This window comes from Struthio camelus, chromosome 18 (genome assembly GCF_040807025.1).
Source record: "Struthio camelus isolate bStrCam1 chromosome 18, bStrCam1.hap1, whole genome shotgun sequence".
In the NCBI taxonomy this organism is placed as follows: Eukaryota; Metazoa; Chordata; class Aves; order Struthioniformes; family Struthionidae; genus Struthio; species Struthio camelus.
Window position 1 is genome coordinate 4,381,292 of NC_090959.1, and position 26,231 is coordinate 4,407,522.

The 26,231-nt window shown below is 47.6% G+C and overlaps 1 non-coding gene across 1 annotated transcript; it reads right to left on the minus strand.

Moving 5' to 3' along the window:
* Positions 1 to 24,538: 24,538 nt before the first annotated feature.
* TRNAE-UUC (transfer RNA glutamic acid (anticodon UUC)) lies at positions 24,539 to 24,610 on the minus strand. Its single transcript has one exon. It is a non-coding gene; the product is annotated as a tRNA-Glu (tRNA).
* Between the last annotated feature and the right edge of the window lie 1,621 nt (positions 24,611 to 26,231).

Here is a 26,231-nt window from a genome sequence, read left to right on the forward strand (position 1 = left end):
ATGTATCTTGGGAAAAGAGGGGTTTCTCTTCTTTCTCCGAGATAGTCAGAAATTCAAAATAAAAGCTTCTATTCTAGGTGAGTGTCAGGGCAGAGCAGTACAGAAAGGATCCTAGAGCAGCGTTAATCTCGCCTTGATTTTTTTTCTCCCTATTTGGTAATTTTTAGGAAAAAATATCTTGACATTTTTGTTTCCTTATTTGCTTGTCTTCGCAATACGTCAAGAAAGAAACAAGATTATAACACAATCCTGGCTTTCAGCAAAAGACATACATTCGCCATCCAAACAGGTTGTTTTTCCCCTTTTAATGTAAGCTATCGCATTTGCCCAAGTTATTACTATAGATGTAGCAAGCCACATCTATTTTAATCAGCTTGTTTATGAGTATCCTTACATATCAAAATTGCACAGGAGCTCTCTTGCTAAATACGCCTTTCCTTTTCAGGTAAGATAATTTCTAGGACAAAATGTCAGAAAGCCCAACACATCCCTTCAATTACTGTTATACAGATTTTCTCTGAACTACTGGACAATAAGTAGCTTTCAGGGAAGCTTTAAGTAGATTTGCCCTCAAGGGTTTGCATTTCAGTAGAGTGACAGTTATTTTTGTAAATACAAAAAACAAGGAAAGAAAAGAGGAAAAAAATATATAACGCCCTCCCCCAACCCCAATAAAATAGACAGACACGGGCTAGACAACTGCTTATTATCTGAGAACCTTGCATCAGATAGGAAAACCAGAGTTTCTAATGTCTTCAAATGTCACAGCATTATGATTTATGCCGGTACACAGTGTACCATGCTTCATTATAAAGCAAAAAAAAAAAAAAATTGAATTACAGAGCTAATGTCTTCCCCTTTTTCAGGAGGCTTCGGTACTAGTCTGAGGATATAAAATACATCATTAGTTGTTTTTAAGCTTGTCTCTAATGATGAAAAAAATAATGGGGCATGAAACCCAGACTTAACAAAACAAAAATACAAAACACAGCATTTTACAGACTTTACGTAAACATAATGTGACAATGCACTTCCTTTCATTCTCTGCTATGACAGTTAATTCCAGACCAGGAAAACTGTCAAAAATATTTAGTTCTGCTTGGGTTGAGTTAATTACAGGCCCTGGGGCTGTGTTGACTTTCTCCTGCTAATGGCACTGTGCTACAGGTAAAAATCCATTTGCAAGAATGTTTTCAGAGCTACAGATCTAATTTACTGAATATCAAATATTTATGCCATTGCAATTAAAGTGACAATGTTCCACCCCTCTTCACCATGCAAGCTTGGGCTTTTTAATAGAATTTATTATACAGTAAACATTTGGTAAAAAGTTTTGCTGGAGCTTATAATGTGAAAGCTTTGAATATTTTATTGATTTTATTTCTTTTGCACTCAATTCCTATAAACACTGGAACGTTATGGACTTCTGCAGCACATAAAAGACCATTTTTTACTGTCACGGCCTTATAAGGGAGCACGTAAAGGCTGGGTCTGAAGGATGGAGGCTTCTTTATCACTGTAATATTCGCTGCTATGTGGGGAGGAAGAGGAGGGACAGCAGCGAGGAGGGCCAAAGAGACGCAACAAGTTTGACAAGGTAGCAATCTTGGTGGGGAAGCAGAAGGAAAATCATTTTTGTCCTCTTTAGGTAAAGAGGTGAGTGGGTTTCTCATGCTTCGCACCAGGGTGAACCGGACCAGTAGGATCAGTGGGGGCTGTGGTGGCCAGCAGGGACTTTCCCTGGAGGCACAGGGCACCCACGGCTGGCGCCCGCTGGGCTCAGCCAGCGCTCCAGGGAGACCGGACACCCTGGTGGATGAACCTGGGCTTCCTGCAAGAGTGATGGAGATTTTAACGAGCACCTTGAATATCTAGGAGGCTAATGAGGCTTCGCAGGGGAAGCAGAGGGTGTCGGGTAGGGGAAGGGATGGCTTTCTCCTTTTTTGGTTTGTTTTGTTTTTTAAGGCAAAGATTCGGTTGCAAATTCTGTGCTTGGGGCACTTTGTGCAACACCATTGACTTTACTGAGCCATCTCCATCCTCCCCAGGAGAGCATTTGCCCATTATTTGGCTCTGCCTGTATTAAACCTGGGAGGTAACTGCTATTTTTTTCAAGTGAGGGATTTAACAGTCCTGCTTGGGCTTCTCTGCTTTCACTGAATATATTTTTAAGTTGCAGAGAGAAAAACCAAAAATTTTTTAGTTTTGAGCAAGCTTTTAAAAAAACGAGTTTGGTTAAAATCCTCGATCTTTTTTTAAAAGGTGGTGGGATTTTCATTTCTCAAAACAAACTTCATGGGAAGCCTGTGGCCAGTTCTTGCTGGAGCGAGCCGTGTTTGACTCGTGGCCCTTCCTGTGTGTTAGGAACAGGCAGCATTTCCCTCCTGTAGAAGCAACATGCGCTTTCTCCAAACAGCGGATGGGCTGTGCAGAAAGAGGAGGGCTGTGCAAAAGGCAAGGAAATGGCGTGAGGGACCGGCCACCAAAAGCAGCCTGTTCTGCTTAAGGAGCAGCCCAGAGGTGGCACCCAATGACTCCACCAGTCACGCCAGTCCTGGCAGGTGGCACCAGAGGGAACGCAATGAGAAATCACCCATACCCATTCATACACAAGCCCTCCACCATGCCAAAGCCTGTTCTCACATGCATTGACACAAACCTGGAACTGTTTTGTTAGTGAATTTGTAAAGCCAGGGAAAACGATGGCAGAATCTCACCCTTTGCATCATGTGTCCTGCATTCTGCCTCTTAGTCCAAGCTGCACCTCAAAACTCACATCTTATTTTCAATTAAGGGGAAATCAATGTAATATTCTGTCTTACGATGGCAGAAGAGGTGTCCTCCAGCGTCAAGGCTGTAGTCCCTGTTGCCCTGTAGTCTGTCTCTGATGGTGGTGAGAAGAGATGCTGCTTAGGAAACGTGTGAACCAGGCTGCCGCCTGCAGCCCTGGCCTTTCACACTCATCCTGCACCTGCAGTTGTTGGATTAGGGATGTTAATGGTATCGCCATGCCTTGTTCTTTCAGCATCCATTTTGGGACTTGTTGTCCATGAATTTGTCTACGCCCTTTCCGACTTTGTTGATACCATCTGCCTCCACCACCTCTTGGGGCCATCAGCTCCAGAAATTCACTATCTGCTATGTAAAGAGGTATTTTCTCTTACTTCTTTTTAAACCAATATCCCACTGGTTTTATTTAATTCTCCCTAAGCTGCTCTGCAGCTTCCTGCTCTTTGGATTATTCCTTTGTACTTTTGCCAATTTGCCTCGGTTTTGTGTAGTTGTGTTCTTGAACCGAATATCCACATCCTAGATTCATTTGGCCTGCCTCTCTCACTTCATGCCAAGCCTGAACAAGTTGTGGTCACGAGTGCAGGGCGCATGTCCTGCTGGTACTTTGTGAATCAAGACCAAAATCAGAACGATATTATTCCTTGTGGATCATAAGATTGGTTGTTCTAGGACACAGTCATCTACCATGTCCAAGAGTGTTATCTCCTCATCCGGGCCCAATAAGGCACCAGCCTGGCCTGTGCGTGGGTTGCTGACATTTCCCACCGTCACTATCTGTCCTAAATTTGCAGCTCCGCTAATCTCACTTAACCTTTCTTCATCACTGTCGTCAGCAGGTAAATAGTATGGTCCTGGTATTACATTTTCATTATTAGAGCCTGGGTTTTCCTCCCACAGGGATTTCCTAGGGCTTCTCTTTTCTCCTAGTATTTTAATGCTGTTCCTCTTTATATTATCATGTGCAGTGGCACCCTCCCACCTATACCTCCTACTCTATCATTCCTGTAATACTGGTAACCTGGCAACACTGCACCTCTTGGATAATACTCCTTTCACCTGGGCTCCAAGATGCCTGTTCGGTTGGGACAGGCATTTAACACCAAGCACGCTAGTTGCCCTTTTTTAGGCCTCCAACATTGGTGTAGAAGCTCATATAAGCTTTGGTGTTGCTCTGTCACTGAGCGATGAGATTGCTGGTCAGCTGGCATTGCAGGCAGTCTAATTTGCCTTCTTTCTTTACTGTGATTATGCTGCTTACTTCCTCACTGGTCCTTTTAGAGACACACTGAGCTTTCAGTACACCCACCTGTGGAACAGGTCAACTGAAGCAGCTGCTCCTCCACGCCTGTCGGCCCTCCTCAGCTCCTAGCCGAAACACTCCCCTAAGACCACGCTAACTACTACCCTGGCTCTGTAATGATTAAGCTGCAGCCCATCCCTCCTGTCCCAGCTCCTCAGTTCCTACCTTAGCTAAATCTCTCCTCTGTGCACCATCATCTCACCTACACACTGAGCCTGCAGGTTTCTGCCCATCTCTTAGACGTTGCATGGGGAATGGCAGTATCACTCAGGACACTACTGCAGAGTCCTGGAATTCAATCTTCTGCCAAGAAGTCTGAATTTAACCTCCAGAATATCCTTCCTATTCTTGCCTACATCACTAGTATCAATATGGACCTGTCCCCAGGAGTGCCCCAGTAACTTATCTAGATCTGTCCTGAGGTCAGCTCCCTTCATACCCAGCAGACAAATACTCACACAGTCTTGTCTGATGTCACAAACCAGCTCTCTGTATCAAATAATTGCATCTCCCAATACCACCATCTGCTTCTTCTTGCCCTGTAGGAGCCTCCCTCTGCTGCGGGAGCACCTTAGATGTAAGAAGACACTGGAGGGCAGGTTTCAGTTAAGCATACATCCCCCCTTGCCAGCAGATTTCCTCCTTCCCCAAGACTTACACCTTCCTCTGCAGCACAGGGGCTGCCACAGTGCAGCCAGGACTGTATTACGATGTCCCTGCAGACCTGATGCAGGAGCCAGTGGTCCTCTTGAGCCGCTCCATCAAACCTCTTTCATGGCAGCAAAACAAATGCAGGAGAGAGGGAGGCAACTGGACATGCTGCATTCTGTGCCATAAATTGGGTAGTTCCCACTCCTGGGACATGCCTATTTGCATCTTGAGCTTATATTGACTTAGTGTCTCTTTAAAGGAAGAATTAAACTCTCTCTTCTCTTTTGCTTCTCTACTGCCATTAACCTCATTAGCAACAGGTGAGAAATGCCCAGACACACAGAAAAGAGCAGCCTGCAGCAAGCTGGCCTGGTGTTTCCTAGGCCTGCAGGTCTGCAGTGTCCTGGTTGCTCAGCTTCTGCCTTTTATCTACCCCTGGCTGAGGCATGCTCTGCCCCTTAGTTGCAGGACCGCCTTTAGGTTTGGAGACAGAACAACAAGCAAGTCAAGTGGATGGGAAAATTCTCATATGCTGACTGAGTGGAGAAAGGAGAATAAGAAGGAAAGCGATAAACCAATACAGTATTGCAGGGGCTACAGAGAGAGACTGGGACATCCTTTCTTCTGTCTTCCACAGCAGGGACAAGAATATTCCTTTAAGCTAAGCTCAAAGCTGTCTCATGGAGTGAGTGGGTCAGTAGATAAGGAAACTCACTGCCACCCTGGTGCCAAGGCCTGCAACTTAGAAGGGCTTTCAGCAAGATCAGGTGTCTCTTTAGCAGTAAGCCTTGCCAGCGTTCTTATTGCTAACTGTAACAATGTCTGTGGAAAGGATGTTAAACATGCAAACTCAGAATTTAGGCCAATTTCTAGCTATGAGAGGAGATGACGAGACCACTTAGGGTATATCCCAGCATGGGATAATTTGCATGCTACCTGCCTCTGGCTGATCTCTATACTGTAGCCCCAGATGGGAGTGGATGAGGAACAGCGCTTGGGACCCGCAGAAAACTGCCCACTCGGGCAGCCATGGAGGGAGCAGCACCAGAGAAGGCTATATTGCCCAAAAATGTCCTCATAGTATGAATGCTGCTGTACGAACTGTGGTCACGTCTGCTGCTGTGATTTGCCTGGCCAATGGCGAGGTCCCCTCTGGGTCAGAGATGCTCAGTAAATACCCCAGTTTGGCCAGCTACCTTCATAGTTCTCCTGACAGAACGGGGCTCTCCGAGCGCCCACCGAGGCGATTACAGTGCTCTGCAAGTGCTTCGAGTCACTTGACCTTCAGCCTCCTGCCTCTCCGAATGCCTGAGATAGGCGCTAATCACTTCAAAACCCAACCGCTGTCATGTCTTATTGCTTAAACACCAGCTCTGCCAGCTGCACATTTACATCCTCAGCATTGACTCAGCTAATGTATCTGTCATTTAAGCACTAGTGATCTGCCAGAAATAATACTTGATACAGCAGCTATTAAGGATTGGAGTCTCATGGCTTTCAGTTGCACAGAGCGGCCCCCACTGCCCTGAGGAGGGCTTGCTGCAGCTCCCCCATCTTCTAGGCCTTGAAGGATGCACATCCTCATGCTTTGTGGTGTGAGATGGCACAGAGCCTGTGCAGCCCTCCTGGGGAAGGGCAAGAAGTGAACCCAGGAGGATGAGGGATGAGTTGCGCTTGGAGGAGTTGTTACAGGGTCAGTGCCAAGACAAGTGTGGTGGGTTCCCCAGAAAGGGGGTGTGAGCAGGGCTGGCAGGGCCTGAGGCAGTCCAGGCAGGACAGAAGCATTGCTGGACAATGTCTCAGGGTGGAAACTGGCTCAGAATTAGTGCCTCGAGGTGGTTTGGTGGCTGGCTGGCCAAAGCTGCTGTGGAGGCAGATTCAGATGTAGGCTTCTCAGATTTAAGGACGCAACTTGTACTTGTGCCCTACCTCCCATGGCTCATCCTCTCCCACCACAGAGCCTCCATTTGGCTAGTTAGAGCTGAGGAGAATACAGCCTCTGGCATATAGGAGAGAAAGAAAGGAGAGGCTTTACATGAGGAGCGCATCCCCCAAGAGGGCCTCTGCATTGAATCAAGCTTTATTGGAGTGCAACCTGCTCTTATGAACTTCATGCTGTCCCTTGACCCTTGCAATCTGCTCACTGACATCCTACTGAGGAAGATGTCACTCTGGGAAAATCTTTCCTACATATATGGGTTTGGTGGTAGCTCGGGCCTGGAGGGAAGAAAATCTTACTTAACTGTCACTGCCACATGAAGTCGCTGTCAGCCTGGAGATAGCTTGCATGTAACGAGTGGTCAAGACATTTATGCCTCTAATAATCCCATCAGGTAGCTGTAGAATGGTGGTAACCATAAGGCATCTCCGGGGGGTTAGCAGATGGCAGACAAAACCGTACCTACTTTGCTCTAACATCTTGCTTCCAGCTGTTCCCATGCCAAGCAAAAAATCCTGGAAGACTGTTAAACCAGCTGGAGCTGGCTAACACCTCACAGAAGGAGCAGAGGAAAAGCATTTGTTCCTTAAGCCAAGTGCTGATGCAGAGTCATGAAACTCTCACCTATGCTTTTGCATGCGGGTAGCTGCTGCATAGATGTTAAAGATATCCGCAGGAAAGTGTGCCCAGGGCGTGAGACTGGGAGGAAGAGGTCCTTTCCCTGTCCGATCATGGGTTCACGTAAAGGAGAGGATGCAGCGCCTCTGCTCTCAACACAGGATCTGCAATGAAGGGGAAGAGAGGGTAGGAGCTGTGTGGGACTCCCAGTTCCCGAGCCTGCTGGAGTAATGAGGTGATACCAGCAAGCTTCCAAGCTCTGAGCTTTCTGGGCTTTAGTCCTAGCTTGGTGGCTTGGCACAGAACAGCCCTCCTGCTTGTGGAAATAAGCTTAAGATGGACCTCCTGGAGATAGCCAGGCCTTGAAAGAAGAACTTGGAGATAAACCTGGGTTATGCATTCTCATCAGTGTTTGAGAGTGTTATTTGTGATTGCTGTTGGAGTGATGACAGCATGTAGTTGTGGTTCACACTGTGTCTCTCAAGGCCACTGTGCCTGAGCCCATGTGGAATTTGGCCAGGCAGCACTGCAGACCTGCTTAGGTAGACAGCTCCACACCTGGGAAGACAAAAAAAAAATACAGGAGATTAGTGGTGCCTGAAGATAGCTGTGTAGAAGCAGTCACCACATCTCACACCACTCTCCTCTTCTCCTGCTCCCTGCTGGAGAGTGTCCTCTCAGCTCCCAGGACAAAGCGCAGTGACCATGTAAGACCCTGAAAGACAGGAGCAGACAGGAGCATGTCCTGCTCACTGCACGTCCAGGCTAACAGCTGCCAGAGCCAATGCAGAGCACAGTGGTGTGTTCACATGAATCCTCTTAAGGGGAAAGCATCTACTTCCCTAGCACAAGTGAGGTTTCCCAAGAGGTCACGTTCTCCAGTGAAGTTCTGCTAAAGAGTTAATGAGCCCATATCCCGGATATGCAGTGGAGCCCAGACCCCATGTTCTGACGCTAGGATATATTGGTTTCCAGCTTGCCAGGCTGTCTCATTTCCGGACTCTGCCTGAGTATATCCTGATGATCAAAATCACGTGCTGCTGGGATAAAGGAAAATTTCAGAGAGTAGCTGTGGAGGAGCTGTGGACCCATGGAAATCCTCTGGAGCACAGATCAGAGCCTCTTTAAGGGCCTCTCTTACCTTGCATCAGTGCCTGGTCCTTGGGCTGGAAAGCCGGTGTCTGGAGATTCCTCATGAGCTGCCACAGTGGGAAGAGCTCATGTTCTGCCTTTGTCACTGTCTTGTTTTCATTAAAGTTTAATGCATCTCTTCTCTGTCCCTGGAAGTGAGCTGTCTCCTTCTGTCCCTGCACAGAGTAAAAGCAAAGCTGCACAGCCGGTGAGGATGAATCCAATCCTGCTGTCTGCAGCTCTGTCTCTCCCTGCCTGGGATGGAGCAGCACAGTGGAGATAAGAGAGAAGATCTTTGGTTAAATCCTCCCTGCAGGTGAGGAGTGTGCATAACAAGGAGGCAAGGCAACGCTTCTTAAATAACCGGGGCCAGGGCTCATGGGAGCTTGTCCGAGGTCTTACTGTACTTTAGGAAGCAGGCGAACTTAATGAAATCTTTCATTCGTCAGTAAATGCCACTGTATGAAGTGTAATTAATGGATTTACTAGAGCTGGATGTAGCCCAAACTGAAATATAAGCACTCAGGGAGCCGGCTGGGAGCAGCGTCCTCTATACTGCTTAATTATAAGGTCACTGCTGGAGCAACAAGAGAGCTGCGCCGAGTCTCCTACTCAGGAGAAATCTTGCCAGAACTGAAATTTTCTCCAGTGAAGCAGTGACTTTCCATGGCAAGAGAGCAGAGAGTTTGTGGAGCCAGTGTCTCGCGGGCAGCTGAGAGTGCAGGGCCGCAGGAAGAGCTGGCGAAGCCCTCGGATGGGGCCATTAGCCCTGGCCAGGAGAGGACGTGGGGCAGGACTGCCAGGGCAGCAGCAGCCCTGGCCCTCAGGAGGCTTTGCCGAGGTATTGGGAGAGCCTGGACCACTCTCCGCAGTGGGCAGAAGCGGAGAAGTCTGGACCCAGCGTGAAACTTGCTCCACATCTGTTGAGGTTTTCCCCCTGGTTTCCCGTGCATTGGCTGGTCTCTTGGATACCACTGACCTCCAGGCGGTCGATGGTGTAAGGGTATCTCTCATAAATCAGCTCTGAAGTGGCTTCCCAGGCTTGGGTTTATATGCCGTCTCTTTTCCTGAGTGCCTTTAGCAGCTCATCGCACTCAGCAGGAGTCACACTGTTTCTCCTGTGCCTCCCTATCCATCCAGGCTCCCCAAACAGAAGCAGTGAACATGAGCACAAAGGCTTTATTCCTTCCCAGCAGAAAGAGCCTGGCTTGGCCAATATGAGGTTGGTCTCACAGACACTTCTGGTTTCTTCAGACCTTTCTGCAACTGAATAGCTTTATGCTCTGTCCTCAAGTGATTAAGGGTGAGACCAACCCCTTGTAGCTAAAAACAAACAGCTTTGCCTACCAAAATGAATCTCCACTCAATGGGGAGCTCATGCACTGAGTTGGTCAAAGCTGCTCTTTTAAAAATACCCACCAACTTAAAGGGCTTCACATTCAGGATGCTCAGCACAAGACCTCACTGTGATTTCCAGGCCCAGTGAATACTCCCACCTCTCTCCTCTTTCTGTAGATATTGTAGGGACTTGGTGAGCAGGGCAGTCAGATGGTAACAGGCGCCCAGAAGCACGCTTGATTAGCATAGCTGAAACCATCGCTTCAGAGTGATGGTTTGTGTTCGATTGCCTAACACAGAGCCCTCTTGTGAATGTGCCAACGTCCATAATGATGAAATGGGGGGTCCACACTTTTGTCACTAGCCCATCTCCTTTGGTGCATGTGGCACACACAGCAACGCGACTCCCTGCCCTGTAGGTCTCTGCACGCAGACAGGACTGTGGTCACACGGTTCCTGGTTCCAATATGTATCTATGTGAGAAATAGGTGGGTGTTTCTATGCTCATTTTAGATATGCTGCTGTGTGGAAAATTGCTTGAAAACTCAGCCCCGTATGTTGAGAATTAACGGATTTTCACACCGCTCCCGTGCCTGTGTCACTGAGTCTGAATGCAATATTTCAAACCGTCTCTAGTTTCCGCTCTATAGAGGATTTTGTTTCATTGCCCAGCGATCGTTGTGGCTAAGGGCTGGGATGCACAGCCTAGCTGCGCACAGTACTTGCAAAACAATGTTCGCCTGACCATGTTCACCTGCAGGCTAATTGTGCAGCGTACAACGCCCTGGTCTATGTGGCACGGACGGAGCGTGCAAATGCCTTGTGCTGGGAGAGGTCTGTGCTGACCTGCCCAGTCTTGCTCCTTGTAACTACTCATAACACCCTCTTTTTCCCTCTGACTTTCCAAAGGGAGAGCTGCCTTTCCAGCACCTGCAGCTTTCTTAAAGCAAGGCCTTGCTGCTGATTTCTTCTTGTCATTGCAAGGCTCCCTGCCCCACTAGCCCACTGCTCCCAGTTCATCTGATCCTTTAAATAGTAGGCTTGGAATATGCCCAGCCCTCCTCCTGAGAAGGGCATCCTCCTTGGATGGTCATATTTCTCCATTTGAAGAAATTCCTTATTGTGTGCCATCTCTGACTCCCCTTTGGTCCCTGCTTGACCTATGAGTACAGCACAAATGGAGCCCCAGGCGCTAGTTTTTCAACTGCGAAAATAATGAGCAACAACCAGAACATGTCAAGAGTTGGGCAAGAGACAAAGATAGGCACAAGTCTCCTATAACCTGCTACATCCCAAAATGAAGATGTGAATTCTCTGCAGCGTATTTCAAAGGACCCAAAGCCCATTATAAGGAACAATCAGCGGCAGATTTTAATAGATGCATTTTGCACTCAGCTGTCACCATCTGTGTTTCTCCATTAGAAATGCAGAATCAACGAGCTCCACAATTACAGCTGTGAGAGCCTGAGAGGCCTGGTACAGCTCTGCTGCAGCCATCCCTCCTCATCTCCTTGCAAAAGTCTGTCTCCCCGGCATGGCCAGTTGCTGCTGAGGCTGGCAATGTGCTCTGGGTGACACCATACCCCAAACGATGCACGGGGAGGATGCACCATCTCCAGGTATTGGAGCATCATTCCCAAGTGCCTGCCTAGCCTGGCCTGCGGTGTGCAGGGCCGGGACCTTCAGGAAGTGATGGCCAGCCCCATGCCCCGGGGCCCCGCACGTGCCCATGGAGAGGATGTACCTTGGCACCAGGCACTCTCAAGTCAGATGTGGTGTGTGCTCCCAGGGCACCAGACCTCAGAGGGTTCCTGTGCATGCTTGCACAGATGGATGACGCTACATAGGAAGAATTTAGGGCTGCTGGGAGGAAGCACTGCCTTTTCCTTCAGTGTAATGGCCTGAGTGAGGAGCCAGACCACAGCATGGCCTTGGCTCCCAGCAATAACTCTCCACAAGGCAGGGTGGCAGGATGCCCCCTGAGTTGGCCATAGGCCAACCCGCCGATCCCCTGGGCTCAGTGCTCCTGGGCTGGTCTCCAACGGTCTCAGCCTCGCAGCACCCCGATCTGCAGGTTGCTCCCAAGCCTCTAGCAAACTGGAAGAAAGAAATTGTAAATGAAATAGTGTCAGGCTCAAATGGAAGAAAAGCCCAGCTTTTCCTGACTGAAACGTGCCTTTTCCTCCAACGATTTTTTTTTTTAAAGGGGGTTGGGGGGAAACAGGGACAACAGCAAGCTGGAACTCCTGCCGACCAGCTGGCTGGAGGCCGGGGGTCCCCCATGGACCGGTTGGGCTGACCCAGCTCAATAGCCGGTGACGACTCCTTGGCCAATGGGTCCCTCCCCGAGGCTCTGCCCAGCGAAGGGGGCTGAGCTGGAGGAGTCTGGCAGGAAGTGGAAACCTGCAAGCTGGCAGGATAATTACTTTTTTAATCAAGTCTTTTCAAGACATCTAATTTTATTACTTTATTCTTCCATTTCAATAGCAGAACGATTAAGATGGAATCTTAAAGGAATTCTTCACAACAGTAATAATGTCTCTTATCGCAGGAGGCAGTCTCTGTCTGCTCTGTCCTGCAAATTCGTGGCATTTGAATATTAAATATATTCAATATATCAAAAACTCCATTTCTTTCCAGAAAAATAATAAGAAAAACCCCACATAACATAAATTTTCCCTTCTATCTGCTGAAAAAAAAAAAATACCCACACACAACTCTTTTCCCCCTAAAACTGGCTTGCAAAAGGGAGTGGAAAAGGGCAGGGGTGCGAGCCTGGGGTGCCTCTGCGCTGCAGGAGATGACTCTCAGGAGTGACCTGCTGGGAGCTGGGCAGGAGAGCTGCTGCGGATCCCACCAGGGACTGACGGGCCAGGGGCTTGTTCAGACGAAGAAATGGAGCATCATTCTCTGATGCTTCAGTCCCACCCAAGATGCCCTGCCTGGGCTGGAGGAGCTATTGGGGTTGGCAACTCCGGCAGGATGGCCCAGATAAACCATCTCTGCAGTTCTCATAGCTCAGGCCCTGGCACCGCTTTCTGGCACCTGGCAGGACTAAGCTGCTGCTGCCCCACGCATGTTGGTGCCGGACACCATCTCCCAGCTCAGTCCGGGATGGACACAATCCCTGGTCCTCACACTCCCTTGGACCTGCTCTGGCTCTTCCCTTCACAATATTTCCCTGGCTGTGGTGCTGTGGCTGCCTAGGCCACATCCCTGCTGTCATTGCCCTCCCATCCCACCATGGTACCTGCTTCGCTGGGCCATGGCAGCTCCAGCGGCTGCCAAGGTGTTCCTGCAGAGCGGCCGGGAAACAGGAGACTTTCCCAGTGCTCAGCTTCCCCAAACCGAAGCAGAATTGATTGGAGAAACCAAAGAGAGTCTCTCCAGTCTGGAACCTCACCCCTCCACATTTCAAAGTTGCCCATGTTCAGGCTGCTTTTGAGCACAAGAACAGAAAACGGTGTCATCTAAATACGGGCGTCACTGGTGTGTTCCTAAATAATGCTGGGTGCGTTTGCATCCTTACTCCTCTCCAGGATTGTAAGTGGTGCACAGAACAGTGCAAGTGGACTGGGAAGGAGAGATACTCTTGCAGAGAGGGAGAAATGTCTTTGCTATGTGAATTTGAGTTGTTTATGACAGTGCTGTGCTAAGCTTACCTTCCAGAGCTCAGGCTGCTGGGCAGACTAAATGGAAGAAAAAAAAAAGAAAAAGAGCTGTGCTTTGAAAAAATGCACACGGAAATAAGATAAAATGTTGGAAATAAACACAGATGACCCTGAGCTAGTTTCTCATTCCAAAAGCATGCATGTAATTTCCTAGGTTGTTTTGTTTTGCTTTGCTTTGCTTTTTAAAGGAAAGAGGTAAAAACAAATTCTCCTGTGTCAAACATCCTTTGAAAGCTTTCCCTTCCTGTCCTGATTCTGTCTGCATCTTCCTCAGAAACTGCCATGTGACAGTCCCAGGTCTGCCCTGGGACAAGACCCATGTCTCCGTCACCTGGTGCCTCCAAGCATCATGCGCATCTGTGTGAAAGCAGGGGGGAAAGGTTCCTGCCCTACCCAGCTGGGTTTTAAACTTGTTCACTGCTGATGCAAAGGTCACTTATAGAGCATAACTGAGCTCGGAGGGCTGCTCCGAAGGACAGACCAGCTGCACCTCGTCCCAGCAGGCAGGCAGGGGCTGCAGCATCTCTCAGGCAGTGGCAAGGCTCTCACGTCTCTCAGGGCTGTGTGGTAAAGAGCTGTCTTTATTTTCCTGCTGCATCTGAAGAGCATGGCACCCCCCATTCATCACCCAGAGCAGTGACTTGGGGGACTGCACGCTTTCCTCTTCGGGAGGTGTTTCGCAGGCCGTGCCAGCCTTGCTCTGCGCTTTTCGCCCGATGTGCCTGCCCCGTGTGAGTCCCTGGGAAAGTATGTGCTGCTCTCCTGCGTGCCCGTGCTGGGGACCAGGCCCTGCTTCTGGCGCTTCTGGCACCAGCCCCTCACCGGAGCAAGCCACCACCACCTTTGAGACCTGACTCCAAAGGACAGTTTCAGCCCAAGCCTCAGGGAAAAGCCATGGGAAACAACATTTTAGTCATCGTCAGTGATTTAGACACTTGTCCGTTGTGCTTTCATGCTTTTGCTCAATTTTCCATTGCCATGGGCAGCAGCAGGGGCAGCTGGCCTAGGGCCTGGCCTGGCAGCAGGGCTCTTGCCGTTACACCCCCTGGGCACCGCTAGGTGCAGGTATGACAAATAACCATCGAGGCCTTTTCCAAAGCACAGGGAAGTCCAGATGTTTGGAAACAACCAGGATTAAGGACCTAACGCTCTGGATGGGTGAAGGATAATCCAGGTGTTAGAGTGCTAGAACGGTGCTCAGGAGACCCGGGTTTATTCCCATGATCTGCAACAAACAGGTCAAGGCATTTGCATAGCTTTGTGTGCCTCAGTTTCCCCACCAGCAGGACGGTGACAGTAGCACTGTGCGTCTGCATCAGGATGTAAAGCGACCTGATGTCCAGCGCTGCGGGGTGGTCAGACTCCACAGCAATTGGGTCTGCCGGGGGCTTTTCCAGTCCTCCCTCAGGAATCACCTCCTTGGACTGTTTGCGGGACTTTTAAAACTAAAACCAGCTGTGGGGCAGGGATCTGGTGGGTGCCCATTGGGGCTGCAGGCAGCCGTTTGCCACTAATCTCCAAAACCCCTCACCCCTCACAGCATGAGCTTGCAAGGCATGATTATCCAGTAAGAAATAACCCCCTTTCAGCAGTTAACAGAACGAGCTGTCTACAACAGCATTTAGTTTTTAAGGTGATCCCTGAATTTGGATCAGTTATCTAATGATATAATTCTCTATTCTGTAACAGTTTCCCCTCTGCATTGATACTGCCTTAAGATGAGAAATTTTAAATTGATGTCTATCTCTAATAGACTTTCCTCCGGCTCCCCTCACACTAGCTGCCTGAGCTGCTGCTAACAGATGAAAATCTACTCGAGCCTGCCCAGCAGTAGTTCATCAATGACAGTTGTTTCATTAGTTGATGAAAACCCACTTAAAAATAAATTCTAATTAAACTAGAAACCGAAATCATATATTTTTGGAGCACAGACTGCTCCTATTTTGGCAGCACTCTCTTCTCTGTGCTTTCCTTCCAGACCTGTTATTACTCAGTCCCCCGCCTTGTCACTGTAGATGTGGTATCAGACAACACTAAATAAATAGCGCTTTCATTAAAGTCTTTGGCAATCCAGCAGCAGATTGAATTATTCGTTCCTCGAGGTTCCCTGCGCCCATGGGCAAGAGGGGGAAAGGAAAGAGAAAAAGGCACGATCTACTTCAGCAGCAAGGGACGGGTGCGCTCCCACCCCACGCAAAACCAGCGCCGTGGGGGAGCCAGGGCTGTCGGAGGAGTTAAAGGAACGAGTTTCCTCGGAAATCCTCCCTGTGTTGGCCGCCCGGTGAGCTGAACAGCAGCTTCGCTGGGTCTGTGCTTTCCCCAGATCCGTGTGGGCTGCAGCAGCGCCACAGTAGACGGGATTATAGGAAACTTCAGGTCTTTTTTGACCAGGCTCCCGGACAAGGATGTCTTCTCTCTCCTCCATGGTGGATGCAGACTGGGGTTGCCTGCAAGTCATTTAAAGAGACGTCGATGGAGGATCCAAGACTAGCTGCTGGGGGAGTTCACACATTCAGGACCACAGGGTGTCCCAGGCCCCGAGACGCTGGTGGCAAGGAGGCTCAGACACGCAAACGCGCTCGCATACCTCTGCTTGGAAAGATGATTGCAGCTGTCGTTACAGCTAATACTGATTTGCACCTCAACCTGGGCTCTCCAACACGCTCAGTACAGGTAAAGTGGACCACGCGCAGCTCCCAGCAGCAGAAGCTGGTGTGCGTGGTGGCAGCTACAGGAAGCCTGGTGCCCCACTTCTCTGATGGCTTCTTGCACAGGGCACATCTCAAGGACTTGCTGCCTACAGCCAGGCAAGAGTTTAAGAGTTTTTATTAAAAAATCATTTTTTTTTCAAATAAAAATGCAGATTTAGGGTAGTAAAAAAAATTGAAATAAAAAAAAAAAAACAACCAACATCTCCAGGAGGAAAATCTTTCCAAAGTCAGCCTGCTATGGTTTTTTTCAAGGAAATGTATCCAGCTTTTTGTTTAAATTTCTTCCCCTGGTTGCTCAGTTTGAACTGTAGGGGTGAGGTGATGCTCACATATACAGCAGGTTTTATCCTTTAGCTGTATAGGTGTCACCATCCCGAAGGAAATGGTGCAATGTGCAGGGATTTGGCTGATGGACACTTCTATGCCCAGCACATGAGAGCATCTGCTGGTGCCAGAAATGCCCTTTGAAGCTCATTCTTATTGATTTAATCATTTGTATTGTATAAGTAAAATGTAATTCTTGAGTCTGCAATCCATGCAGATAGAAGAATGGACACAAATGTACACACACAAGCATGCGCACCCATGGTTTGTGATCTCCATAGTGGGTTGCAAGGTGCCTGCTGCCCAGCCTTATGCTCCCAGCTGCCTCCCTGGGAGAAGAAAGGCCAGCCAGCTCCGGCCCTGGTCGCGCCTTGAATTCAAGACGCACCAGACACCCTGAGAGCAGGTACGTAGCCCTTTGTGCAGGCAGTGACTTGGTGGACGCACGGGATCACACTGAGTTTGGCAGGCGAACGGGTCACAGGTAAAGAAATTAGCAGGATTAGCTGGATGCGGAGGGACTTGTGCTCTGCGGACCTTGCAGCTGGAAGGTCTGTTGGGGAGAGAGCTGGAGGGAGCTGCCAGGTCTGCTCGTGTCCACCTCCTCCCCTCATTGCCTGTGTGTCAGTCAGCCCCTGGCTCTTCTCTTCCTTACCGGCATTAAACTGCAGCCTTCATCCATCCCTCTCACATCTACCTAGGCTGCAGGAATGATCTGGGACAGAGTCTTGCTGCTGCTTTTATTAGAAATAGGCCTATGTTCCATCAGCGCATGATTTTAGAAATGCAAAGAGGTTGGTTTGCAGATTTTCAGACGGGTGCTGAGGGGGGGGAGAGATAGAGAGAGAGAGAGAGAGAGAGAGAGAGAGAGAGAGAGAGAGACGCTCTGTTTTTAACCAGATCGGTTTTCCTGCCCTGGCTACTACAGAACGTAGCTACTCAGCCTCAGGAAAGTGATTATACTTAAAGCACAGGATCATGTTGTAGCTACTTCTTATTTACCAGACTGGAAAGTTACATTAAGAAGTTATCACTTATCTTGCAGGAGAACAGATTAAGAGTGAAGGACCATTCGCTGGTTTGCATACAGCTGCACTTCCCAGGTTACTAAAAAGACAATTGATGTACCAGTTCAGGAAGAAATATGATTTTCATTATGATATGCAGGCACCAGGGATTGTATTCTAATGGTCCCCTGTCACCACTGCAGAGCAAAATGGCCTGTGACCACTGTAATGGAAAAAAGGTTTCTCTGATATTTTGCATAGCATGGAGGGGCTTTGTTATTTTCCTGTAACATTTTGATGGCGATGTTAAAGGGAACAGTACCTTTTTTTTCTAGAAAAAGAAATTTTAGTCTCAAAGTGAGAAACTTTGCTCCTTATTCACAAACAGTATATATATAAAAATATATTTATATTATTTTGAAATTTGAAATTAACTTTTTAGTCAACTATAAAATAAAATAGTGAGTCACATTTTCAATAGCCTAAGCGGGCGCCTGGGGATCTGCCTTCCATGCACACTTGTTTGGGCAGGCAAAATACGATGATTGCAAGGAGTTACCTGATGACACCTCCCTTTTGGGATCCCTAGGTACCTGGCTACTTCTTTAAAACCTTTCTGACAGGGCTTTGGTGCCTGTGGGCTTAATCCAGCTGTGCCTTTGCACTACGACACAGAGCGTTGCTGGCACTGGCTGTGGCTGGCCACTGCATGGAGGTCAGCAGGTCTATGCCCCCACAAAGAGATGAATCTTTGCCCCTCAAGCTGGCACCCTCTGGCTCTCCAGTGCAGTGGGCAAGAAGGCTGCTGTTCCCCTCCATACCTCTCACTGTGGCCCCTCGGTTGGGCCAGCTCTACAAAGCTCAGGAGAGACTATAAGCCTTCTTAAGTTCAGCCAACAGAACTCGCAGAGACGCTACATCCACATCACTGCTTTTCCCCTTCCTCCTCCATTTGGCAGGACTGTCAGGCTGGAAGGGGCTGCCGCAGCCACGAAGCCCGGTGCTTTGTGAAAGGAGGTAGAAACACGATGGTAGCTGAGTTTAGAAGATCCCAGAGATCATGCGGTCTTCAATGGCCGGAAAGGCTTTCTCATGCCTCCCAGCAATCTTAAGACCTGTAGGAAAGTATCAAAGAGCAAAACTTTTTGGTTTGGATTTAACTGGCGTGTCCTTGTCCTGCGCTGTGAGAGGTTTCATTCCCGGGGATTACATCCCCAGTGAGCAAGCACCAGGACAAGCCCCAAATCCTCACTGGAACATGCAAGCAGATTTCAATATCCAGATACTTTCCTCTTCTCTTCCCACAACGCTGCATCACTGACACTCACATACCCATGAGGAAACAAAATGTTAGACCGGACAGTTCACCAGGAGTGGGTTTTGAGATGTGTTTTGACTGCACTGAGTAGGATCCTCTGTCCCACTATTTATGCCCTATTGGCTGGATCCCAGAGCCAGGTAGTCCAGAGATACTAATGCACAGATGGCTCACACACCCCATGAGAACCGACAGCAATATTTAAATATCCATTATTCCCCACGAATTATTCAGGAACAATTCTTAAAGGAAAAAAATTCTCAACTACATTTGTGAATTACAAAAATTCTTAATCATTGATAAGTTAAAGAATTTCACTATTAGCTTCAGAATAACAACACGAAGGATGTGGAAAATGTAGCAGGCAAGTGATTTGCTGTGATTTTTTCTCCTGTTTAATTACTTGACTGCTGTAAAAACTAAACCAAGTTTCAAAGATAACTCAAATTCCCTCATCAACCAGACAGCATGCAGCCCTTCCCATCCTGTGAACTTCTAGACAGCTGGGTTGAGCAGCTTTCCTTTAAACCCACCTAAGTTAAAGACAAACAATTTAGGTCCATTGATCTGTGGCTGCGGAGCCTCCTGTTTAAACTCAGGGAGATGGAAGAAGCATAAAGCTAGTGCATAGGATTTTCTTTGCATTGCTTAGATTAAAGGACATCAGGATGAGTGGTTTGTGTGATGATCAAAAGATTAAATACACACTGCACCTGTCACAGGTATGAGCTCAATTCCTTATAGATAAAAACAGAGTGGAGCTGGCATAGCATGAGAGACTTACAGGAAAGGATGTGCAGAGCGTATATTTCAAGCACGCTGCATGAATATAGGATTAAATGCTAGTATTATATGGTAAAATGCTAATTTTCCTTAATTAGGCCATTCCTAGCACAAAGTTCCTGTTGATCAGAGAATTCTGTAGCAGATAAAGAGGGTGATAAGGAATCATCTTTACAGAAACATGAACAAGTTTCTACATACTGATTACGAAAAAAAAAAAGAGACTATAACTCAGTGGTGTTTGCACTAAGGCTCTCTAGGCTGACCAGAGTGGTGTAAATGGGGAGCTTGCTCTGCCTTTCTCATCTTCATTTGCTATCTTGCTTTTCCTCCAGAAACTCTGACCTGCCCATGGGAGTGTGAAGGTCCTCCAGTTTCACCAGTCCTAAAATCAGACAGAAAATCCAGAGACTGGAGGGAGAAGCCCTGCGCTGGGACATGAGCAACGCTGACCCACTCCCCAGAGCTGATGGTGAAGTATGTTTCCCCAGTCATCACTGATATTTCATGAAACCTAAACTCAGCTCAAGAGGTTGTCATGTTCCTAGAGGGTCCTTTTTTATACTTTTTAACAACTAAGCAAACTCGTGCCACAAAGTCCCACTCTGCAGCCTGAGCAGCTCTCTGGTACCCAGGTTTAGGAAAACCTGGCGTCACATCTGCAAGCCTCAATCCGAGAAGTGATCTGTGCAGCAGAGAGAAATCAGGTGCAAAGTGGTGAGGGGGCACTGAGCAAAGTGGGGTGCTGGTGGAAGGGAAATTGGGAGCTCAGCAAGGAAAACCCCCATGCATTGAACGCAGTCAGCAACCATCTTTTTTGCCGAGCAGTTGTAAGTGTCATCTGCCAAGGTTTGACTGGAACTGGCACAGCTGGAGCCTAAAAATTTCACATCCTGGGAAAAAACCCTGCAAGCTGCAATACAAATAGTGAATCTCTCCAAAAAAGAATCCTTTGTTAAGTTATCTTCTAATGCTAAATTTACATACTCTACATACTCATGGCAAGTTAAAAATAAATAAATTAAATATAACAATTAGCCAATTAAAAAAAACATCCAGATAAAGATGGAATCTGGCAGGATGCCAAAGAACAGTTAGTTGGATGATGCTAATCTCATGATACCATTGCTTTTTATAATGCTTCATTCTCATTACACGTGTCACACCAGTCTCACTGGCCTGTCACATTCCCATTCCCAGTATGTATCAAGAGGCACGACAGGAGAAGAGAAAGGAGAGCGGAAAACAAGACGAAGTGCAGGTGCAGTGCCTTGTTCTCAAACTACGGCCAGTGTTTTCATTTCCTACTCAAGGACACTTAAGCCAGCTCCAAACTTTTTGTTTCTCTGAAAAATAACTCATTAACTTCCAAATCTTTACTTTCATTAAAATTAGACCTGGACATAAAACCAGGGAGGAGATTTTAAGCAAAAGGACATAAAGGGAGGAGATTTTAAGCAAAAGCACGGAAAAAGGAGCTGTCTGGGACACAGGACAAAGCAGAGGAGGTCCCAGGCTGCCCATGGGACCATGCATGGCACTGTGTGAAGCGAGCAATTCCAACACGCTCCCCATGCCGCTGTCTACTCGGACCATCCTGTGTTGTTATCATCCCATCTGCAAGCATTCCAGCTACCCTGGGAGAGGCACAATGCCCACAAAGACAATGCTCGTGCTTGGATTTTCATAGTACTCCGAAGGAGTACGTGACCCAAAGCCTTTTGGAAAATGCAGCAGCAGCCTGCGGAAGGAAGTCTAGCTATTAAACAGTTTGACTCTTGTTGGCTTAGTAGGAGTGAACTTGCTTGGATGAAGAAAGATCTAGCCCAAAATGAACTTGTCCTTCCATGCTGTTTCTGAATATGTGCCTAAATCCCCTCTGCCAATCATTTGTCCTTTGACCTTTGCTTTATACCCTGCTTCTATTCAAGGGAGGAGCCCGCTGAAGAAGGATAATCCTTCCACGAGTCCAGGTTTCATTGCTCTTTCTGATGTGACTCTAAAGGGGGTAAAGATGCTGCCATTGCATCCTTGGCAGTACGTCACAATCATTGCTTCTTGTACCAAGGCGGCCTGGTGCAGAAAGCTCGGCGCTGTGTAAACTTCTGGAGGGCCATCTGAGCAGTAATATGTTCCTTACCCTGTGACAGTGAATGTTCCTCCACATGGGTGTACAGGGATGGTGTAAGGCCAACCTCTGTGCATAAGAGCACACATCAACCGTTCTCTGCAGCGGCCACAAATGCTGTTTCTGTGCCTGTGACATGGACCCTGGTTCAATAGGTGGCTGATCCACAACCCATTGCAATGAACATGCTTCTTTATTCTGGTTTCAGTAGGTGTTTCACTGGAGAACAGAATTTCAGGAAGAAATTCTGCCTCTAACCATTTGTTGATGCAGGACTGCAATTTATAGCGCGTGACAATCTGATCAACTTACCCAGGAGAAGTGTCTCTTTAAACCGATGCAATAGCCAGAGAATTTCTTCCTGGGTTTGGCCTCAAAAAAGCAAGTTCACAGCCTCTTTCACCCCCTCCCTCCCACTGCCTGTCATTCAGACATGGCACAGAAATAACCGCTGCTCTGCCCAGCCTTTATAAGCACCTGAGCATGGCATTTTCACTGCTTGAGCTGTCTGGAAGGTAAGCATCATGAATAGCCATGACATGCTACTGGAAAATAAAGTAATCCCAATGCTGAGCTTGGAAAGGGTTATTCTTCATAGAGAAAAAAAGAATATTTAAGATGGTAAAACTTCCTCTGACAGGGTTGTCTTTTAATTACCCTGTGGAATGATAAAATCCTAGCACTGAAAATGTGTCTTTACAAATCTCTAGCTGGAGTAATTAGTCCCGTGCCTGGCTCTCCTGAGAGATTATTGCTGCCTTCTTTTCAGATTACTTACCCAAATAGAAGTGGAATCATTGCTGTGTTTGACAGTGAGATATAAAATATCAGATAAAGCTGTTAAAATATGGTTTCACACTATGAGTTTCTGCACAGTAAGGAAGCATCTGCTCCTCCAATACCAGCAGCAGAGCTGAGCAAAAAAATTCACAACTGAAGGATGAGATCATGAATCTCACTTCTTTTTTTTCTGTTCCTGGTCTTTCCTGGAAAGATCCAAGTAGTCAAGAATTTAGTCATTATTCAAATAAGTCAAATTGCATTGTTTGCAACTTGTGTCCCTTTTAGGGTTTGTACATGCTAATAGAGTTGTAGGTCTGATGAGTCCTCTATTATGGTGTGAGGAACTCAGCTGGAAATACTTATGCGACAAAGGAAAAGTTTGCAACAATATCATTGAATTCTGAAATATTCAGGCCTCGTAGCACTGTGCAGAGGTATCAGATAGATACCTCTGTAAAAGTCTTGTTCTTTATGTACATATACATATTTTACTTATAGGGGAGGTAAAATCTCCATAGACTCTCCCTCCGCTTACGTATTTACCGGTATGAGCTCAGAAGGAAGTTTCTCATTAGATATGGTATAGATCTATGGTGATCTTTCCCTTAGAGATGCTACAATCGGTATTTATTACTTTTTGGAAAAAAGGAATCTTGCTTTGGGAATTAAAGTGCTTGTGGCTATATGTCAGACTATTAAGCCTACAGTGCTCAAAAAACGCATTACCAACAATTCTCATCAGGTGCTGAGCTGTTGTACAAATTGCACCTCTGTTATTTCACTCTTTTCTTATCCACAGGACAAATTTATACCCACGCATAAGTGCTTTACAGGCCTGGTGTAACTGATCTGGTAGCTGCAGGGGCAGGGTGTACAGATACGCTGTCACAATAGCAGCTCCATCAGGGAAGCAATGTTTCCAGCCTTGCTTCCTTGATAGTCTGTTCAAAGAAGTTTTCCTTGCCATCTCAAATAAATATTTTTGTGTATTTTCACTTCTTCCAAGGCAAACTGGTGTCTCACTGATTTCTAAGGTAACTCAGCATCTCACAGCAGAGCCATCAGAGAGGTAAAAAGAGCTTAGCAACTCACTATGGTGAAGAACCTTCTATCCTGTCCCGGGAAAATTAAAATCACCCTAACACCTTCCAGAAATGAGCATGCTGAAACACTAGCCACAGCTCAGGGATGGCTGGGTAAGAGGAGCAATCCCACTTTGCAGCACAAGTCACAGGCTGTGATCACTACCCACCAGCAGTGCCACACATCCCTGGTGTTTCCCCTGGTTTGGGGGTTTCAGACTCTGACCAATCCTTGTTCCCATCCTTCTCTGCTCCTCTCCAGTCCTGCCTTGTCCCACCCCGCATGTGCCACAAGACTTGTCCCATGTCCTTGTCCCTAGTTATCTGAGCTCCTCTGTTTCCCAGTGTCTGTTCGGCCGTGGTCGGGTCTCATAACATTAGGACAGTTTTCCTTAGAGGGTTGGGAGCCCAAGCTGTCAAGGGATAGCTGCTGGCTGGCTCATGAAACAAGCAAATGAGACAGTCAGAATAATCCGGGTCAGAAAGGTCCTCTGAAGGTCTCTGGTCCAACCTCTTGCTGCAAGGAGGTCCAGGTGGAGCAGGTTTCTCAGGGCCTTGTCTAGTTGAGTTTTGAGGGATCGCCAAGAACAGAGATCCCACAATTTCTCTGAGCTACTATTCTAGTGTTTCACCACCCACCTGGTGAGGAACTTCTTCTTTATACCTAATGAGAACTTCCCTCGCTCCAGCTTATGCCTGTTGCCTCTCCTCCTTCTACTGTACACCTTTGAGAAGAGTCTGGCTCTGTCTTCTCTACATCTTCTTACCAGGTAGTTGCAGACAGCAATGAGGTTTTCCCTTTGCCTTTTCTTCTCCAGGCTGAACAGGCTCAGCTTTCAGGGTCTCGTTGCCCATGCTGCGCTCCAGTCCTGACCATCTTGGTGGCCTCCACTATAATTGCCGGTCAGTGTCTTTCTTGTCTTGGGGGGCCCAAAAACGTGCACAATATTAAATACAATTTTTCCCACACCGGGAGTCGAACCCGGGCTGCCTGGGTGAAAACCAGGAATCCTAACCGCTAGACCATGTGGGACCACATGTCTGCTTCTGCCAGTTACTTGATTCTGGATTTGCACAGACAGATAGCCCCTGCTTCTGGGCAAGGCCCCAGAGCTGTATAGCATGGTCCTATTCTTTTCTTTCCTGGTATATCCCAAAGCTTGGAAGAGGAAAACACAGCAAAGTAAAAAAGGCAAAGGTCCGAGCTCTGTGATTCTGCTGGGACTCTGCCTTGACTCTCTCTGCAGCTCCGTTTAAGCTAGTAGAGTTAGTCTAGTCCCACAGCAGGACATACAGGAGCAGAATGAGCTGCAAGCCCCATCCCGCAGGTCGCTTAGTTGGAGCATGGTCCCCTGGCTCTGCCCACCCATGGATCCTTGCATCCAGCTCCACAGCGAGCTCTGCCACTGCAGTGCTGAAGGCAAGGTCACACCCGGGGCAACGAGGCATTCTTAACTGATAATTGGTGGCAGAGCATTGCAGGAGCTAATTCCACACGGCATGAAGACATGCACTCAAGCCGCTTCCCTTTTATTTTATTTGATTACATTTTTTGTTTTTGCATGATTCCCTACAATAAGTAGCTCATAATTAACAGAGGATGAATAATATTTCTGCCACTCTGCTTATTAAGTTTTCTCACAACAAATGAAAACATAATTGCCATTACACAGCACCCTTATCTGAGGAAACACGCTGCAGTTGGGATGATGGAGATTTACTGATAGGCACATACTTCTTCAGCTACTTAGAGATGAAAACAAAACATTTGTGACTGATGGGATGGAGCTGTTCAGCATACTGAACCAACTTCTTACGGCACTTCCCGGCAACAGTCTCCACCACTGGCTTACAGCTGGGAAGACAAGAGATATCTCAGTTGGTTCTGCAGCACCGGGGCTTCTGTGGAGCGAAAGGGCAGGACGAGGACGCCTAGTAGCCAATACGCAAGATGTGGCCCCTCCTTCTCTATCCAAATAAGCCCCAAAAACTGATGATGTGAGGCAGGTCTGAGCAGCTTCTCAGGACTCTTTGCACATCTTTGAAAAGTCACGAGACCCAGGACAGACGAAGCAGCCACAAAGGCTGATAAGGGCAGATGTTCTCCAGGGGGGAATGATGTCTTTCAAAATGAGCCAGAGGGCCCAGTTCCATGCCGTGGGGCTGTCAGCTTGCATGGTTGCCCTGGGGCTCTCCACCAGGTCTGCAACAGTGAGGTGGGAGAGAAACCAGGCCCTCTGAGGCAAGGCCAAGGAACATGCTTCCAGAGCAATATTAATGCTCCACTGCATGCACACGGTCAGCAGCAACTTGGGGACACTGAGAAGGCATGACTGGAAAACCCTTCTTCTCCCAACAGAATATTTTTATTTTTCAGTAAAAAGTAATAGATAAAGAAAATAGACTTTTTAATCCCAAGAACCTGACTAATGCCGCCAAAGAACCTACTGCAGAGACACCTGGCCAGATCAGGGACCTATCCCAGGAACATGGTATTGACATATCCGGGTAGGTTTTGCTCTGGGGGTAGTGAGTGCACAGGTATTTGTTTTCTCAGTGAGGACACTTTCCACAAGAAAATCTATTTTTTGTGAAAACCTAGTTTACTGTAGCCAATAAATGAAAGCAAACCCCTCTGCTTCCCAGCCCAGCTT